We start from the raw sequence: 20,117 nt of genomic DNA on the forward strand, positions 1-20,117 counted from the left end.
AGAGAACGGAGGCAAGAAAATAAAGGGGCAGAAGCCATCGCTAAAATAACAACTGACGTTTATTATTGATAAACTTCACAAACGTTTATGAGGAACTTGACCAAAAATTGATAATTTGTAACCAAAATAAAGATAAACTTTGTCGAGAGATAACAGAGGCAACCGAGCTTGGGGAGAGCTGTGCAAACGCCCGGTTCATATCTCGGAGAAAGAATATCGTTTCTTGCATTGCACTTCGTATTCATTGTTGTCTTGCGAGAGTGTCATTGTGTGAGGATTCATCATGTTCACTGCCGTTTTGTTTTAAACTTTTGGCTTGCTCGCGTCTACTTATACGCGTTGCTGGCCAAGTAAACGCCAATTTTAGATAAGTGCCATGCTGTGTCCCTTTTCATTCTTCCTTCCGCTCTCTTCTTTTTTATTGTGCCGTTGCACAGTTATGCCACCATCATACAACTACAACTCGCACATCAGCTCGTGCTTCTAAGGCGACTGGCCGCGTCACCACGAGAGCTAACAATTAAAATGCAACCACTAGACAACTTTATCACGACAGTTTCATTTGAGCAATGCGAATTTGCAGTCTTGTGGAGTTTTATGCAACAGTGACCTCTAACCAGTCAACAAAGCAATGTATTTAGGACTCAAGTGAACTCCCCTCCGAAAGTGTCAAACAACAACGATGCGTCAGGGGCGGCGGGCACCGATTTGCGGCCCAAACTTAACTGTCTGTTTTGAACACTAGCATTAACAAGTGTTTTAACTAAACTCTATTAATCTCATTCAAAGTTTATGGCTCTGAAATTTTTCGTTGCAACATGAGTTGTCTAACTTATCGATGTGACAGATGTGAATGAAAGAAGCGGTGGTGGTGTTTAGAAAGCTATGGGGAACGTGTTTATTTCTTCTCGTGCTCATGCTGTTAGCAAAATAGTAATGCTTTGGATAAACTGCGGAAGTGCGTTAAAAACGTGGTCTTAGGCGTTTACTAGTGCCCCCCCTCATAGAGTGTCATTTTAGTTGAACAGCTCCTTGGTGCTAAAGTTGACTTTGAGGATGGCACAGAAGAGACAGAAGAGACAGGGAGCCGCCGCGGTGGCTCAGTGGTTATGGTGCTCGGCTGCTGACCCAAAAGACGCGGGTTCGATCCCGGCCGCGGCGGCTGGAATTTCATTGGAGGAGAAATTCTAGAGGCCCGTGTACTGTGTGATGTCAGTGCACGTTAAAGAACCCCAGGTGGTCGAAATTTCCGGAGCCCTTCACTACGGCGTCTCTCATAGCCTTAGTCGCTTTGGGACGTTAAACCCCAAAAACCAAACCAAACCTGAACAGACAGGGACAGAGGAGGCACATCTCTCTCTCTCCTGCACCGTCTTAAGAATCAACTTTAGGTATCTGCACCAACTTTTCCAACTATCAAAGTGTTACATGCTCATAATGTTGTTTACTCAGTTACCTTCTGATTTCCCAAACCTCCTGTTTTGTTAGGAGATTTCAGCTTTCCAAATGTTTGACGGTCTACTGTGCGTTCATATGTTTACCCCTTTTTACATACTGCGTTGATTGTTTGCGCATATGTGCCAACTTTAATTTGTCGCAACTTATTGCTCTGCCACCTTGGGCTATGCCTTCTGCATCCAACTTGTTGGACCTTGTTCCTGCCAAGTCTTTCCAGGCTTAAGTGACTATTGCAATCTTCATCTGACGTTGAACATCGTGTTACCCTATCAAAATGATATTTCTGCATATATAGCCATGGCTACAAGAAAGCGTATTTTGAGGCCTTCCAATACTGATGAGGCTGCTTTTATCGGCTTATGCGCCACTATCGTTTCGTGACCGTGCAACCCGAACTGAAGTATTTACAGAGACAAAATTGTATCCCTGAAAAGTTTTTATGTTCGTATGTGAGAACAGCCAGTAGCCCTGGTTTAGACAGTCATTAAAAACGCTGTCCGACCAGAAGAAACATCTCTTTCACTCCACCAAAATGTATAATTCTATGCCTCGGTGGAATAGAGATCACTCCTCTGTTTCTGAGTGTAAAACTGCACTAAAATAACGTCAGCAGTAATTTTTCATTCTCACTTTGTCATAGATTTCAATTTATAACTTTAAAGAATTTTGCAAGACAGATTTCACAAAGCGCGTAACTGTATGATTAATCTAAAATTTTTAGCTGACCAGGTAAATTTCTATCAAATGTGCGCAGGTAATATTAATCCTGTATTTACGGCTGGTTTCGCTAATGATTTTTTATCACATGCACTCATTATCCAGGATGTGATTTCTTCTTTACAGACAACATTATTAAGGATCTTGTTGGGATGAAAAAAATTAGTTAAAAGCTCCAGATGTCACTATGTACACACCAGCTCTAAACTTTAAATGAGAGGAAAGTTTACAGCGCTGTCATTTTCTCTCAACTGTTTGAACAATCGCTAGAGCCCGATTGTGTTCCCAGTACTGGAAAGTGGGTAAAGTGGTTCTCTAGCATAAGTCTCGAAACAATCATTCTAATACCTAACAACCCGTTTCACTTATTATCATCTCCTGTAAGGTCATGGACCTTGTCATCTGTTCTCGCCTTGTAAGTTTCTTAAAGTCAAATTTCTTTTCCTGTGATTGCAATCACAGGTTTCGCAGCAAATATTTATGCAAAACACAACTTCTTTGTTTTACACCCGATCCACATTCCATTCTTTACCGGGGTTCTACGGCAGATTGCGCATTCCTCGATGCCTTAAAGCCTTTGACAGACTTTCACACAAATTATTCCTTCTCAAGAAATCTCGATTCTATAGTTATTTCATGGCTTCAGTCTTTCGTCACTAATCATTCCAAATTCGCTGCTGCAAATCAAAATAACTCCCATTCCTCTCCAATGTGCCGAGATTTTCCGGAGAGTTTGGTTCTTGGTCCCTTACTTTCTCTCATTTATCAAAATAAATTTACTTAGAACACGGTTTCTTCTGGATGTATTTTGGCTAATGATCGCGTTGTTTTCTTTGATATTACATGTGACTATTACGCTTCTGTTCTGCAGGCAATTATTAACTGGGTTTGGAACGGCGAAACTTATGCATATTGAACCTAACAGTAATAAGTGTTAACACGCGGCCGTTTCTTGACTTGGCGCCATGACATCCACTTAGGAACTTATCAATACGCCTCTGTAAACAGCCTTTTCTTATAAATGTCTCGATATGCATGCAACGTCTAACTTCGTCTGGGAACAGCCTGTTGAATTTGTTGCTAACATTCGAACCGTATGTTGGCATAACTGCGTCAGAATTTTGTACCTTTCTTCCAGTTCAGTAAGACTATTTCTCTATATAGTACTTGCTCGATGTAAACTGAAATATGCAGCACCTGTCAGCAACCATGGCCTTGAATTACTATAATCTGAACGTGAATATGCAGAAAACCAAGCGACGTGGTTCATACTTTCTAATTATCAACATAGCTCCAGTGTTGCCGCTGTGAAAGCTACCTTACCATTTCTATTGCTTTCACAACGCAGAAACATTGCGCGCTTATGTCTCTTTCGCAAGATCTCTAGCAATCCTCTCTTTAAAAGCCGGCAACGATTCCCCCTTCATATGGTTCAAGCCACATCGATAATCTCTGCAAGGTAGAGGTTCCTTCGTGTTAAACAAAAACATTATTATTTTTTTAATTGATCCCCAGCACCTCAGCGACGCGCAACCACCTTCTAGGCATATGTAGTTGACATTGCTGACTTAATAGTTTCGAGACTGCAGTTTGTATTTTAAATCTTGCCAGTTCTCTTTGCCTTTGTTTACACTATCTTTTGATTGTCCTCAAGAATTATCAACTACATTTGGATTTGATCTGTTTTTTGTTATTTTTATGGCCTCAAAGCTGCATATATTTTTCTTGGTGCTTTCTCATGAGCGTTCACCCAACTCTTTGCTGTTATGTCCTTGAGACATGCGGGTAATGAAATAAATACTAATTTATAAATAAATAGAAAAGTAAATAACCGACTCAACGCTAAAAAACCGAAATGATATAGTCGTCTATTAGAGTTTTCGCCGCTATAAGTGAGCAGAACAAGACGGCAGCCTTTAGAGTGCACAGATAGCGACAGCAGTTGTGCCATCTATTGCACGCCCTGAAGTAAAATGCTGCAAGGCGCAGCATTATCTGCATTAGCACTGACCTCATTATCAATCAGTTTCCGTAGTTAATATCAGAAATGTACCGGAGCAGCTTTTGGCAGTTCAACTAGCAAAGTGACATCGGGAACCTGCCTAGCGCTTTGGCGGAACATTTTTTATTGCGTTCACAATTCTCCGAGCTGCCATGTTCGCCTCTGTAACAAGCGTTTGCCATCACTGTAACAAATAAATATATTGCGCCCTCCGTCATAACAAGGGTTTCAAAATTACCCAGCGTCGCGTTCTCTGAGGCAGCGTAGAAATCCACTGACTGAAGCGGCGCCGCTGGGTCCACTTCGAGCCGTTCCGGGCATCTGCGTGCGCTCCCATAAAATAGTTAATCGAACCGTCCAGCGGAAATACTTGAGGGACCCATAGCCGAGGAAGTGTCTGCAACATTTTGTTCTTGTTTCCTTGCCTTCCTCAAAATTGCCGAACTGCGCCGAAAGCCAGAAGTAGAATTAGGGTTGGTAAAGACGGGGAAGCTAAAGATAGCTCCTCTGTATTCTTATGTTGCCGGCTGAGCCCATTGAAATAATGGAACAAGTAAAAGGTTACAAAAATAACAAGCAACGTGGAGCGTGTATCTACTGGAGAAAGTGCTTAGTACAGGAATGATCAGCTGGTCTCAGGAGTTATCACCTAGGGTCTAATTCGCCTGACATTTGATTCCGCAGAGAGAGCAGAAAAGTGTAGAAACGAGACGTAATTGCAATACTGCTGGATAGAAACAAATGCAGTGCTGCGGTCCTGTTCGACCAGAAACCTTGCTGAAGGCTGCGGAATTATGCAGTTATGCTTCCCATTTTGAGTTAGAGGAGGCGAAAAAGTAGCAGCATTGTTTTATAGGCAAGGTAGTGAGACAGGGGTCGTCGACAATTTTCCTTAGTTCTTTCCGTCTCTTGGCGCTATGTTTTTCTCAGAATGAATGAGGGGCGCTGATGAGAAGGGGCGCAAACAGCAACTGTCTGTTTCGCTTAAACTGAACCCAGCAGCAGTGCTCAGCGAGAAGAGATGAATTTAATGCAGTTGGGGAGTGAGGGCAAAAAAAGAGAGAACACAGATGTAGAGCGAACTTTTTACAAAAAGCACGAGTTGATAGTGAAAGAAACGGCTATACAATCTGTCTCCACATTACCATTGCGGAGCCTGAGATTCTGAGAATAGTCGTGGTCAAGAATGGTGAAGGCTTTACCGGGAGAACGGCCAGCCGTGGAATGTACGAAAGAGGTTTCGCTCAACAAGGGGAGGGCGGACTCGTTTTGTGATGTCTATACTTTTACCGCCAGCGAAAAGAATGCAGTTTGTTTCGGCGATAATAGACATGACCTAAAATGCAAAGTACTTAGCAGTCCCCAAATATGCTTCAATTGCTTTATGTGCTGCCGTGAAGGCAATCAGAAAGGTTAAAATGGTAACAACAGACTTGTCAACCTATTGCTTTTTGTCCTGTGTATATTAGATCAGGCCTTGCAGCTGTGATAAAAGAAGTGATCTTTTTCCGAAGAAAGAAAATGCTCTCTAAGTAGTATTTTTAAATTTGATTTTTAAATTACCTCGGCTGCTTTCCTGAGGGCGCCCGTTTCTATGCGATCTTAAACATTAAGTTGACTGTGAGCAACGCCTGACAGTTTGCATGGGCCGTAATTCATGGCAAAGAAGTAGAAAGGAGGCTTTCCGCGAGTAGGAAACTGATAATGATGGCATAAACAAAGTACCATTTCAGTTTGGCACTTCCGTTCCACAATATCTTGTGCGGAAACGATGGGAAAGGTATCTCGGCATGTTATTATTACTGAAATGACCATTAATAACAAAAATTCTCGATTTCATCCATAAAACTAAATTCAACATTGCTTCTGACTGCTTCCATTAGCGCTGAACAGAAATGCAGGCTATTATAGACAATAGAAAGTGAGGTTTATAATAGATCTACGGTGTTTCAGAGATTGTGTACTGGACATGAATGGCATTGTTTTTTTTTGTCGGGAACAGAATTAAGATGGTTCGCGTTGCAGTTTTCCTCGCGAAAAACTATTCGCCCTACCAAGAGTACTGAAATTTTGTAGAAACACTGCTCCCGTTCGTACAACCAATCCAAAAAGACAATAAAGCTTTAAATAAAGCTCTTACGAAAGTCGCTAAGAATCAAGAGCTAGAAAAATGCACAACGGTTAAGAAATTCTATAACCATTTATGTCTAGAAGCCAGAGTTCGTGTTCTTTTTCCTTTTGTATATGGATATTGTGGACAAGAAGCAGCGCGAGGGCCTGACACGTTTTAATGTAGCGAGCCATTACCTCAATTATTTTAATGGAGCCAGAGAGTCGTATATTTATTTCTTGTGCACTCTGACGGCAACACTGCGCTCGTGAAGTGATCATCGTAGCACTGACTCACTGCCGCCTGTATGTATGCAATGCATAATATGTTTTAGAACATACATAAGAGCAGGATACCAACCCATTACCGCCCTTACAAAGTTACACTGAGTAAAACTTTCCGGGTGCGCCTTGAGGTTCATTTTGTGGTCTGTTTCCTAACGTTGCAGGAGGCTCTGGGTGATAGGCCATGTTTGACGGAGATTCACATTTGAACTTAATAAAGTTTTCGTAAGATCCACGCAAACTCCGTATTTTCGCAAGTTAATAATTATTACATAGCGAAAATTTTTGTCCTCATTGATTATCGTGTATCGCGATTTCTCTAAGTGTGGTCCTCTCGGAAAGTTGTGCGAAGCGGAGGTTTCGTACAACACTAGTTCTTCAACTTCAAAATATCCGTGAGGAACATTTTAAGTGGATTATTACTTTTTTTTAGGTCACTTCAGTTAGGTCTGATGGTGTGGATAGATTCGGTGAGTCGCCAGGGATAACCACTTTTTAAAGAAGTGGTAGGTGTAAGTTATAGAGTTACGTCGTACAGGCGTACCGGTGCAATATGTAGAGCTTTTTACCTTATAAGACCATTGCTTTACTATCGTAAGTCAACTGATGTTTGCTTGCTCTCACCTGCCAGCATTTGTAGAAAGAAAGGACAGCGACGGCGAACATAGTTGCACTGACTTTGTTTAGTGGCAACGCAATTCCCGGGAGCTCTGGAGCAGGTCCCCCAATCAGCTAGTCCTCTCATACCCATCTATCTGGCACAGCTTGAGCTTCGGACAGAAAATGCACGTGACAGCCACCGCTGACTCGACCATTTGGCACCACGTGGGATTAATACAGGTGTTGCAGCGCCGAGCTTGGTCTTCCCGACAAGATGCATTCTTAAATTTCTGATAGTAACCAAAGCCTCGCAATGTTGTTTTCTTTATTTTCATTTATTTAACCTAAGAGCTTATGGGGTATTACCTTGGGAGAAAACATCATACAAGTACATTTTGAACAAAACAGAATAGCTTTAGAAAGAAAGTTAAATGAGCGTGCTATTATTACATCATACGAATGGTTTAGAGAATTACCAATGCGAAAATTATGAATATAATGTGAGGGCATTGGAGCGTGCAAAAAAATACATAATAACCCAGGGTTAAAGCAAAAATACAAACTAAATAGAAAGAAGGCAGAACAAATCAAACAAAATTTATATTTGTCAAAATCGATAGGGTTAACTGCACAATAAAGGAGGGCATTTATTTCTCTTGTGAAAACGAAAGTCAGACTCTCAGTTCGTGCAAATGGGGCTTTCAAATTTTTTATTGTGGTTAAGTAGAGAAAATCTTCGCTTGGCAGGGCAATTATCAGTGAGGAGTAGAATGCAGTGTCGCAGCATGATTAGTGGAAAAAGGAAAGACGTGATTGCTTACTTCTGCTTTCCTGCGTACTAAGGTGAAGATTCTCTTCTATTACAGCCATGCTTTAGAAATGATTGACTTGCTGTCATTTACGCTTGCTTTTTCAGGCCACACCAGTGTTGTCATGGCTTACGACCGTTGTTTTTCTGACTTGGTTTATTGAAACGTTTTAGCGCTGAGCATGGCAACAATCATAGACTATGGAATCATGGTTAAACAAACATAAAACTTTGTTTTTGTTCCTAACAGAATAAACGATGAGAAAACTAGGTTACAGGGCTAGGAGAAAAGGCACAATGGAAATTTGAAGGCAGATCTTCCTGATTGTGTGAAGCTGGCGAGCACTAGGAGAACACGTCATGTACATGAGCAGTCATTAGCACCAATTTTTGCACGAACTAGTGGGTTTAAGAACAGTTTTTTTCCGAACACTGTAGCGGAGTGGAATGGCCTTCCTTCGGGTCTATGTAAGTCTAGAAATTTTGAGAAGGAGCTCAAGAACTTATTGTATGGCTCCTAGTATCTTGTTTGATGACTCTGGATTTGTGTCCTGTTTACTGACTCGCGGTGTTGTAGCTGATGCTCTTTTAGAAATTTTTTTAGTTGTATGCCCCTCCTGCTTGGGCCAACTCTGGCTTGCAGTATACTGAAATAAACAATTCCGGCCCGCTCGGGTGCAGTAATGCAGGCCGCCACGATGTTTACAGTCCGCGAGAGGGTCGTGCAAAGCGATGTTTATTCAACGGCGCCTGCCGCTTCAGTTCGCTGGGGCTCTTTCAACACCGGAGAAAGCACACTACTCTCCGTAGGGTGCCTGTGTTTGATGGCGTGAATAGAAAAATCGTCCATGCCTGCTGTGGGTAACGTGCAGGATTGCTAAAAACAAGCATTTCAACGTTCTATTTCAATCCAATGTATCACAATGCATTTCGTAGGTAAAGTGCAGGAGCTACGCAGTAGAGAAAGACAAAACAGATACAGTCACATATATAGAACCAAGTATATCTGTTGCAATTCCAGCACGGGTCTGCAACGTCAGAAAAAAAAGCACCCATACCTTTCTCCCTGTATTGGGGCGTAGAAGCGAAAACAATTGCGATGTGAGAGGAGCGCTGGTGTTTGTGTTTTTCAACATCCAAAGTGCACCAGTGGCGACGGTGCGCTCTGCCAAGGAGGAAGTTTCATGCACACGTATCGCTATTAAGAGAAGAAGTCAACATTTGTACATGTTTGTCTAGACTGTCGGGTTTCTTAAACCCAACCACTATGAACTGTTGGAAGAAGAACATTAATGGATGTATTTCTTTTCTGAAGAACACAAAAAAAAAATTGTAACTTGCCATGAAGAAGATAAGGAGTTTTGAGTGCTCTTGTCAATCGAATTCTTCGCAAGCGCCATCCGATCACCATATCCAAATCTTGAAAAATCGCCGTAGAAAGTTAACTTTGTTCTCTCATACTGTCTGTGCAAGGCTAGCTGTCAAGAGAACACAAGACGCGGGAACGTGCACAGATTGGGAATTTCTACAAAGCTGACAGGAACAATGAATAAAAGCGCAGTTTATGGCGCTATCACAATAACACTGTGAACATGTTCATTGCCACAATAATGCAGCGTTTCTGCTCACTTCTCAAGTATACAGCTGGCAGGTATAATCCTGATGAGTCTTCATCGCTTTCTCGTTAAGAACACTTATTATGCAAATTATACACTTTCTTTATGTACGTTTCCTGAAACAGCATGGCGTCTATCTTTCGTACTGCCTTGATTAGTCGTTAGGAACCTAATCCCGCTCTTATTATCTGGAAGCGAGCAACTGTTACCGCAATTTACTTCTGGTTTCATACCGACCTTTCTTCAAAGATTTTTAGGTAGCTGCATAAAAGGGACGAAATTGTAATTCCTGCTACTTTATGATATATTAAACCCTTAAATTTTAGCTGACCTAAAAAAATTGATATTAGATTTTGAATGAGGGTGCATTAGTTGGCATATATCGGAGTTAATGATATCATTTTTGATGCCTTCGTAACTGTAGAATTAAATGCTTAACGAACGAGCAAAAGAATGAAGGCAACAAACATTTACACCGTAAGCCATCACTTATCTAATGGATTTTATATAGTGAAGATACATGCGGAACACACCAATTTCTCTAGACACCGGAACAACTGCTCTCGAGACTTTCTGAGCCCTACTGCATCCACGACAGAAAAAAAAAAGCCACCAAAGCTGCACCATCAAAAAAGGTCCACCAGTAATCGTAGTCACTCATGAATGATTGCGATCAGTTAAAGCACGACAGTGAGAAGGGGCGAACCTCCCTATAGAAGGCCTTAGCCTGTGAGCCTAACGAAGCTAGTACCCTGCATCGGCTTGTTTGGCTCCGATAAGAGCGATTACACGGAGTGCTAACATTGGTAGAGCATTAAGATGAGCCGAGCTAAGCTGATCTGCACTGACGGGCGGTATTTGTTCTACACTCGAGACCATTGCTCTTGACTGGTGGTTAGGGAGGGATATCTGTCTCACTGGATAAAGTACAAATAGCATTACGCCTTATTCACTATTGATGATGGCTAACACGACTTGTGTTCCACTGAGGAGAACTTTGTGTGGAGACGGCACCTTATCTGTGAATCTTCCTTCTATCTGAGTCAGACTGGCTACTTTCGTTATTGCGAGTAGCGTGTTGTAAATGGATCGAGCGCTTTTAACACTACTCCGAACGAATACTGTCTTACAACGCAGCTTTCAGAAATGGGTTAACTTGGACACGTCTTGCGGCAGTTGAACCGAAAAAAAAATATTTATTTATGCCGAATTCCATGGTGCACTTGGATTAAGTCTTACCCTCAGCTCTTTTCAAGAGTCGGCACATTTTCGCAATGGTCTAAAGCGAAGAGACATAGTGTAGATCAAATGTGGCTTTTCCCTCATAATTTTGGTGCCCCAGCAAGGACTTCCAACGTCTTCTCCCTCCTCTTCTGCTGGCTTCCACAAGCAGGTGCAATGGTCGATAAGTGTACCAAACGATAAGTGTACCTGCAGCAGTTTCACATCCTGTTTAAGCCTCCTCCGTGCTTCTTGCGCTGCTTTTCTAGTATGGAGAAGTGAAATGCAGTGTTTTTTTTTTCAGATATGTGCATTACTAAAAGCAGGAGATCTGGGTAACTCAGGTCAGCAAGAAAAAATATTCTTACAAATTCTACATGTCTTTCATGTGCTACCGCAAGTTTGTGACGTCGAATGCAGGTGTGTGGCGCGACGAAATCAGGTCAAGTTTGACTGCGTAGGCATGCTCAATCCCAGAATAAGCTTTCAGCTATGACAAGAAAACACCACCGGCTGCACGCGCAAGCAGCAAATGTCCTTTCTCTGAACGCAGCAAGATGCAAAACATTGAACTAAAGAAAAAAAACACGGAAACCTCGAAAGACGCAGTACGCTAGCCTGAATTCAGCTTGCGGGAAAAACGTTCTGCCATGGACAGACGTTTCTTCGGAATTCAACCAAGATTCGCGGAGTGCTTTCTGGTTCAGGTAACGAAGAAGCATGAAAACCAGAGTAAAGTAAACGATGATGTGGGAAACTGATAAAAAGAAATCCAGCAACACAAGAAAAGTGAAGACGCAGCAGGATTGTTCTGGAGTGCATGGTAGTGGTCACTTTGTTCTTTGCGCATTCTCTACACTTCCTCACAGCAGACTCCTCCTGCCCACTCCTGCTGTCACAGAATTTTCGTAGAATTCCTACTTTCCTGTTCCAGCTCGTTATCACATCTTTGGTTTTTCAGATTTAGTAATATTTAGTGTTTTTCTACTACACTGTCCATTACCTCGAAGACGTGCGCCACAGGCTTTCTGAGTGTCTATTTCGAACAATCTTTTTGTGTGTTTTGAGCAGTACGCTTTACTTCATGGCACGTGTGCGCCGTTCTTTGTTCTGTCACAGTAGCACGAAACACACTTTCACGTGCTACGCATGATTGAGTTTTTATTGCGTTTTAGGCCAATGTGTGCGTATTTTTCGTTTAGTTTTTATTATAATTCCTTATCTTCCTTTTCAGCTTAATCCAAAACATATGAGCTATCCATGGCAGCCTAGTCTATATTGGCGTTACATGCTTTGTTATTTCTGGTAAACATCACTGTGCGGAAACTTCACAGTGATATGAAGCCGAAACATACGTTGCGGTTGATTGTTGCAAGTTCATTTCATTTTCAATTAAATTTATTTCTATTCTCATCCTTTCTGGACTACCACAGCGTACGGTATACCGGACTAAGGATTCTGGAATGAAGTAAGCAAATCTAGAGGACGACTTCGGGAAAAAGGTCACAGACTCAAGCAAAGCGATGACAACAGTCTCACCCAGTTATTCAGTAAAACGGTGTTCGCCAACAGCTGCACTGCGGCAGCGACCACGCGGTTTTTCCAGCACCGGGGATATTCGTTTATTGCCCAAACGTTATTATGAAGCAGATTAAACCACACAAAGGAGGCTGCATGGCGACATCCACGACAACGCAGTGTCATCGAGACACTCACAGAGCTTAAAAATACCTCAGGCGCATACGACCGGGGCATCAGAGCCAAGACACGGCACCAAAACTTCTGAAGACTGCCTGTTTGTATGGCTTCCTATAAGTCTGTGGTGTTGCAATATTAACTATTACGTCGCTGGGCACTGTTATCCCCAGAAACTCCTTACTAACGTCGTCTACTAAATGAAAATGGTACGTGAAGAAGCACCGTAGTAGAGGTTTCAAAAGATTTATAGCACACAATCCAGGCACACCGCTTAAGGCAGAGATCCATCCAACTGGAGCATTTCCATTTCAGCCATGTCGGCGAGATAGCTTACGAGTGACCCTTTTGCCCACCAAAACCAGCTGATGCATTCGTTAAAAGGAACGATGTGATTGAGAAAACAGTACCTACTAATTGAACGGGAGTCATGCACGACCCAGAAGGGTCAAGGTACTGCATAAAATGGGCATGGGGATTCTAAGACAGTCAAAATTAAACAACAAAATAGCTTAGAAAAGCAAATCAAAGAAACGCTTTATGCTTTTTTTTTTAGCAACCTACAGATGGTACTTTAACTTCAAAGCACAAAAAATCTGGTTGCTGTCTAGTCATGATATTTTTTCTGCCTGTGTTAAAAGGTACCTTAGATCGTTATTTATGTTTTTATTTTGGTGTCTACCTGCATTTTCTCTCATAGTACGGCGTATTAAGTTTCAGCTATCATTGATTTTGACAGCTGTATCATTTTCGGCAATAACTTGAGCACAAGCCGTCAATGAAAGAACTAAAGCCTGAAGAACAGAATTTTTTTTTTTTCGGCACCCTTGTTTCCGCGGTCTTATTGGGCCACAGTGTGCTCGAACCATCTCCTGTTCGTCTTACTCTTGTCCTCCGTATTTTGATATCATGATCGAAAATTATCCTTATATGTGGCAGCCCCTCCGTCTCTTCTGTAGATCGGTAACGATCTTTTCAAGCGATTTTTGATGTCGCCTTACAAAAAAAAAAAGAAAAAACGATTGCATACGCGTTTCTTCCAGATCACGGTACTACCTTTTATTGCTTGTCGCAAAGTCTCAGACCGAGGCATCACTTCGCGAAAAAAGCAACAGCACCTACTCAGTTTGTCAAGGATTGTGGGGATTTTGTGTTAGTATTTGTCATTTGACATCATACCGAATCAGGCTTTATAGGCATCTTAACTGCATTCTTATTTCCGTCCATTCACTAATGAAACGCTCCGTCTGGGGTTTCTTCCAGGAAGTTTAGTTTTACATGTTGGCCGCATGGTGTCCATACCTTGGCACATACTGTAGAATTAATTCTAACATACCGAATGCTCTTTAAGATATCATTTGCTTAGACGGCAGACACATCGAGTTCGTACGGGAGCAATGTGAGCAGGCCTCATGCACTAAAAACTTTTGGCGTACATTTTCCACAGAAAGTGAACGTCACTAAGACATTTCCCAAGAATAAAAAATGTACGCCCACTCAGATTGGAAAAGAAAAATGAAGTATTCACACAAAACCGGCAAAAAAGTCTTTTACTTGCCAACTTGAAAAGCACGTTAAGCTTCTCACTTGCGAAGAGAGTGGCTGATAAGCGCCTGCGTCGAAACGCGGCCGCCGAAACGCAAAACGCGTCCGTGTGCTGCGCGATGTCACTGCAAATTAAAGATCCCCAGGTGGTCGAAATTGTTCCGGAGCCCTCCACTACGGCGCCTCTTTCTTCCTTTCTTCTTTCACTGCCTTATTTATCCCTTTCCTCACGGCGCGGTTGAGATGTCCAGCGAGATGTGAGGCAGATACTGCGCCGTTTCCCTGGCTCCGAAAAAAAAAATCACAGCATTTTTCTGCCGCAATAGAATCGGAACGCCACCTTTATTTCAATTCAAACAAAGTACGTCGTCACTAACTTAGTATTATCTATGCTATGCACTGAATGCAGGCGCGCGCCGATGCGTTGCCCACATAACTCCAGGCTCGCAACGCAGCGTCTTCACGCATTATCTAAATGAATTAGCTGTCCACGGCGTAGACTCTGACATTTGTGTGTTTATCTTTCTATGCTAGCTTGATGGCTTTTATAATCGTCATAAATTGAAAGCAATTCTTGCGTATGCACCAAATTTGCATACCTGACCATATTAAATTGCCTTCGGCAGGTCTTCCTGTGTGGCGTTCTTCATGCGGGCTCATTGCCAGACGTTCCGAAGGAATTACGGTTTAAAAACCAATCGCCATTTAACTGACATGATTGAATATAGTCGAAAACTAAAGAAAAGGGCTTTTCTTGTTAATGCACAGCGGTGTTACTCCGAATTTTCGTCGACAGTAAAAGGGGAATTTAGCAAACGTTTTGTAAGTTTATTCAAGCCGTCGAAGCTGTCCTCTAACACGTCCTTGACGTCGTTTTTCTTCAAGCACCTCGCCGCGACCAGACGCAAGAAAACTCCCGGAAAAACCTTTTCTTTGCTCCAGCGTTACTATCTTTGCTTTTTCCTGTCTCCTCAATTTTGGTAACTACTCAGTCGGGGCTCAGTAAACAATCACTCGCCCGAGTTATGCTCACGTAGGCTCGCACCTCCTACCCGCTAAACCCCCAGCCTGCCTCGGGACGTAAGTATAAGCCGCATCAGTCAGAGAGGCGCCGAGTCACGGGTACCTAGAGATGAAAGTCCCAAGACCGTAAAGAAGGGCGAAGCCGCTAAAGGGAACAAAATACAATCTGATGGGCGTACCTACAATCGGAGCGGCGATACGTCAGCGGTCCCAAGAACCGGCAGATCTATACAGCGGGCTCAAAACGTTCAACGGCTGCAGAAAAATAACTACAGCCAGCGCAGAAGTTACTAAAGCTAATAGCAATCTCTCCCACGCGACGACTTGACGTCTGTACTTTGGCGCAAAAAAAAAAAAAAAGTCAGATGAAACGTTTTCATGGACAGCAATGCGTGCAGTTGCTTTGGGATCATTGCTGTGAGATGCGCACAGCGGTCCCTTTCTTTGCTCAACCTTCACCCGTCGTCACCCTTCACTGCTTGCTACGTTCATGTCGATTAAAAGCTAACGCGGGCAGAACGAAAGAAAAACGTTTTCTACGGTTCGAAATGGCCTTTTCTTTGGGGGAGAGGGGGGGAGAACTGTCTTTTTCATGGCAATGATCACGATAGTGGTCACGGCAGACTAAGTGCAATCGCGGCCCGTAACTACATCTTCTGCGCCTCAGTAGCCATACAGAGTGGATATCAAAAGGTGGCGAGGTACTCAGTGTACTTGCCACTGCTTCTCTCTACTGTTCCTGCTCAAACGATGGATTGTTCTGAGACCGGTCACAATGTCAGAATGGTGACCTGGGGTAAGGATAGAAAGAGTTTGCAGACAGGCAAGAGTTTTCCCTTCGTCAGCTGGTCCTTCCACAGTTGGAAGTCCACATGTAGAGGCTGGTTCTATTCACCCTAAACATTAGGATTAATTTCAATTACGTGCATATTCCAATTGTCAACAACCTGTCCTAAATCCAGCGCTATTATTTAGCCCTCCCTGATTTTGCTGCTTTCCTCCACTTTATGCGGCGCAATAACAAAAAAATTAGGCCTACGCACTTCTCAGGAAATCTCAGGAGCACTGGCGTTTTTTATTAACAAACCTTAAACCTTCTTCCTCCATCATGATGATAATGATGTGGTTTTAAGGCCTCAAGGCTTACTTAGCGAAACAGCGCCATGGGTGACGTTTTGGGCTGCTCGAGGTAGGGTCCAAGACGTATTCTTTTTTAGCATGTAACTCTAGAGAAGCCGAGTACTGTGGCAGCGGACAGCTTTTATCCTTAGGAAAGAGTGTGGGTGCTTGGCTTTCCTGGGTATCGAACCCTTCATCTCCCGCATATCAGGAAGGAGATGCGCGGCTCGATCATCCCCAGTGCCGTCAAGTACCGACGCGCTTTGAACGGGTAGAAGCTTTTCGCTGTCCCGCACTCTAAACAGAAAGGAGTTAAAAGGGAGTAAAGTGGTCCTTTAGCGCACACCCTTTAATGAAGATAGTGCACTATAGGATAGCTTATCCCCTTTTTACTCTCATATAGGCGTATTCGTGTTCAGAGGGCGGTGGTCGGATTAATCTCTACTGAGTGCAACTTTTTGCCCAGGGGACCATTCAGAGTTTCTTTGCACCCGCTTTGAAAAATAAACAAATTGAACATAACTGAAATGAATTGAAATACGACTGCCTGTTCGCGTATTGTCTGACACTAGCCGATTCACGAGTCGCGGATGTCTCCTGTCTCAAAACGCGGACACGATAGCAACCCAAGGCAATTCGTGGGTAAAATCACAGCTCTTATAAAATATCTGTCGTTGCATCAAACAGTCAATACAAAGTTGTCCGCTCTGCTGTCTGCAGCTTCAGGGCTTCGCATGTAGCGACCACACAAGGAAGTCTGACAGAAGGGGTGGGAGCGTCTGGCTAGGAAAAAAAAGGTGGGGAGGAGGCAAGGCCCTGACTACAACGCAAAGTATAATATATAAAAGTGAGGGAAGCCAATCTCGCTCCGTATCTTTCAAGAGCTTCCGACGTACTGACTGCGAGAAGCGCATCTGGAAAACTACTTGAAAGGTGTAGAGACGGCAAAGCAGGGATAGTAAACTCATTTCTGCAAGTGCCGTGACAGCCGTTTTCGATACTTTGAACTATGCATTGTGTTGGAATGAGATCGCCGTCTATAGGGTGTCGATTCGGATCTCGAAAGTGGGAACACATCCATTCCCTGCATGGGTGCCGGCTCGTGTTCGGCCCTGCGCGTAAAGCTCTTATGCAGTGCGCGAAATACCACTTCACTCGCCCTCCCTTTCACCGGATCGATGCCCGAGGCTAGCTGACGTGGACTGAATGCGGCGTATACTAAGAGTGCCCAATCGAAGTTGCCTGTCTCCACTTTCGTTTAAGGTAATGCGACATGCTCTTAAACGAAATGTATAAAGGCACGTAGATCATGTGAATGATTTCAATATTGAGCAAATGTCATAGTGAAAGCAACGTGGCGATATTCCTCGCGGGGGAGCAAATTTTCTCTTTTTTTAGTGCGTTTGCCGTACAGTATTCTTTTCGATGAATAGCCTTGTCTGTGCATGTGCGTGAAACCTTCATCCCCCAATGTCCCTAGTGGATTGGAGCGGGGCACCTTCGGAGCACTCTCCCGTAAATGTACCTCTGGGCATCCATCGATAAAAGCTTACCTCTAAGCTACGAACCTCCAGATGCCATCCACTCACCTACCTTCATTCATCAAAAAGCTTCCACCCGCCGCCCATCCACCCGGGCACCCGCCAGAAGCCACAGAGCAGTGAAATGACAAAGCGACGGTTCGCTCAGATCATGAATGGAGTTCTAAGGCGAAAGCCTTTAATGTGTCCTCGTTGTAAGCAGCAGTTGTCGACAGAAATGTCATGCTTTTCAGTTGGTCGAAACGGTCATGACGTCACAGTGCGCCAATTTCAAACGGGGCCAATTGTACTGTGGCTAGTAACCATGCAACCAATTGAAGGGATAATATAGTGGGATTCCAAATAAGTGGGACTGAGCTTAGTTAATTGCTTAATTACCCAATTAGCCTAATTGACTTTTCTAGTCAGGCCATATAATTAAATAAAACCGAGTAAGAAATTCGTCGAGCCCGGGAATCGAACCCCGGTCTTCGGAGTGCGAGACGAGCATGCTATCCACTCCGCCATGCCAGCTCGATGGTTTGGAATGAACAAAGGCGCGTCTAGTGAATACGGTGTCTTCGCTGAGTTCGCTCACTGCCATCCTCCTCCCTTCCCTTCCGGCGAGGTTTAGATGTCCACCGAGATATGAGAGACAGATACATTTCCTTTCCTCAAAAAACAATTTACCGACGAGCGAGGCGTAGAACCGAATGGGCGATGGCGTTCTATGGACTCCCTGGCAGCGTTGCAAGATGCTGTCGCGTTCCACTCTTAGCAAAGCTTAACATCTTAACCACACATCAGTGACCGCACTTTAGGTCAAAAAAGTGCACCCCCCCTCCCTGAATTTTGACGGGTGTCCACCGAGATATCTGAGACAGTTACTGCGTAATTTCCTTTCCTCAAATACAATTTTCATTTTCTTCATTACGGGCCATCTTTGTCTTTCTTCTTTCACTCCCACTTCCTACCTTCCTCTACGGTGCGGTTCACGTGTACACCGAGATCACAGAGAATTACTGCGCCATTTCCTTTCCTCAAAAAGCGTTGCGTTCAAACGGTGGTGGTGGTGGTGAAAAACTTTAATCAAAGAGAGCTTGAGGGTTAAAGAAAAAAAAAACCCTCCTGCATGGTCGGTATCCTTAGTCCGGGACACCGCATGACGAGGCCCCGTCTCGCGCCCGCTTGACCAGAGCCCTTTGGGACTCCAGTGTGGAGCAGTTGAGGAGGGCAGTCTCCCATGCCTCTCGGGTGGGGGTGGGGGAGGGGGGAAGGTGAGGATTCTGAGTACATGCCCGCACCATGTGAAAGATATCGCAGATCTCTCCACAGTGCGGGCAGCGCCCATCTGTGTTCGGATCGAAGTGTTTTGCTATTGCAGGACAGAGAAGGGTTCCTGTCTGCAGGCGCCGCAGAGTTCGCTCCTCCGCCTTACTCAGCCCCTTGGCAGGTGCCGGGTAGAGACGGTGGCTGTCGCAATAATAAATTAGGATTTCGCGGAACCGCAGAAGCGGTTTATGAGCTTCTGAGCCATGAGAGCTAGGATGAGGAGCCCGGTGTGTGAGCGCTCGGGCGGCCGCATCAGCGGCCTCATTGCCTCGTAGACCCTGGTGGCCAGGAGCCCAGATCACTTTTGTGCGAGTTGGATCGGCGAGAGCGCGTCTTAGAATTTGCGAGGCCAGAGGTGATATTTCGCCTGCAAGATAATTTTCACAGGCCCGGCGAGAGTCTGTGATAACCGTTTTCGATTTTGGATCGGCGGCAGCGAGAGCTATTGCGACTTCCTCCGCTCGTGTTGAATTTGGGGCCCGAAAAGATAGCCCATCGACATTCATTCCCCGGTGGACTACGGCAGCCGTGAAGAATCCCGCGAGCGACGGCCCTGTGATGTCCACGTAATAGACGCCCTCTTTATAGCCATATTGCCTCTCAAGCGTGCGAACCCGCGCTTGTCGTCTGCCTTCATGTGAAGCCATGTCCATGTTACGCGGGAGCGGAGCGACCAAGAGCATGTGGCGCCACAGCAACGGGATGTTCTCCGTCCCCTCTGGTATGCATGTGTGTTGGATGTGTAAGCGGTTTAGCAGGCGGCGCCCAGGCACCGTCTGCGATAGCCGCGTATATTGGTTCACGAGGTGGGCCTCCCGCAACTCCTGATAGGAGTTTACCACTCCCAACGCCTTCAGTTTGGCGTTGGAGGTAGCCACCGGGAGGTCCAGTGCTCGCTTTGTTGCCTTCCTGATGATGGCGTCAATGCGCTCGTCTTGTTGTTTGGTGGTGCGTAGGTACGGCACGGCGTAGAGGATCCGGCTGGTCACGAAGGCATAGGCGAGCCGTAGCGCGTCCCTGCCCCGCAGACCACCCCGCTTGTTGGAAACACGGCGGATCATGCGCCC

This window comes from Amblyomma mixtum, chromosome 5 (assembly GCF_055824585.1).
Source record: "Amblyomma mixtum isolate Tamu chromosome 5, ASM5582458v1, whole genome shotgun sequence".
Taxonomy (NCBI): domain Eukaryota; kingdom Metazoa; phylum Arthropoda; class Arachnida; order Ixodida; family Ixodidae; genus Amblyomma; species Amblyomma mixtum.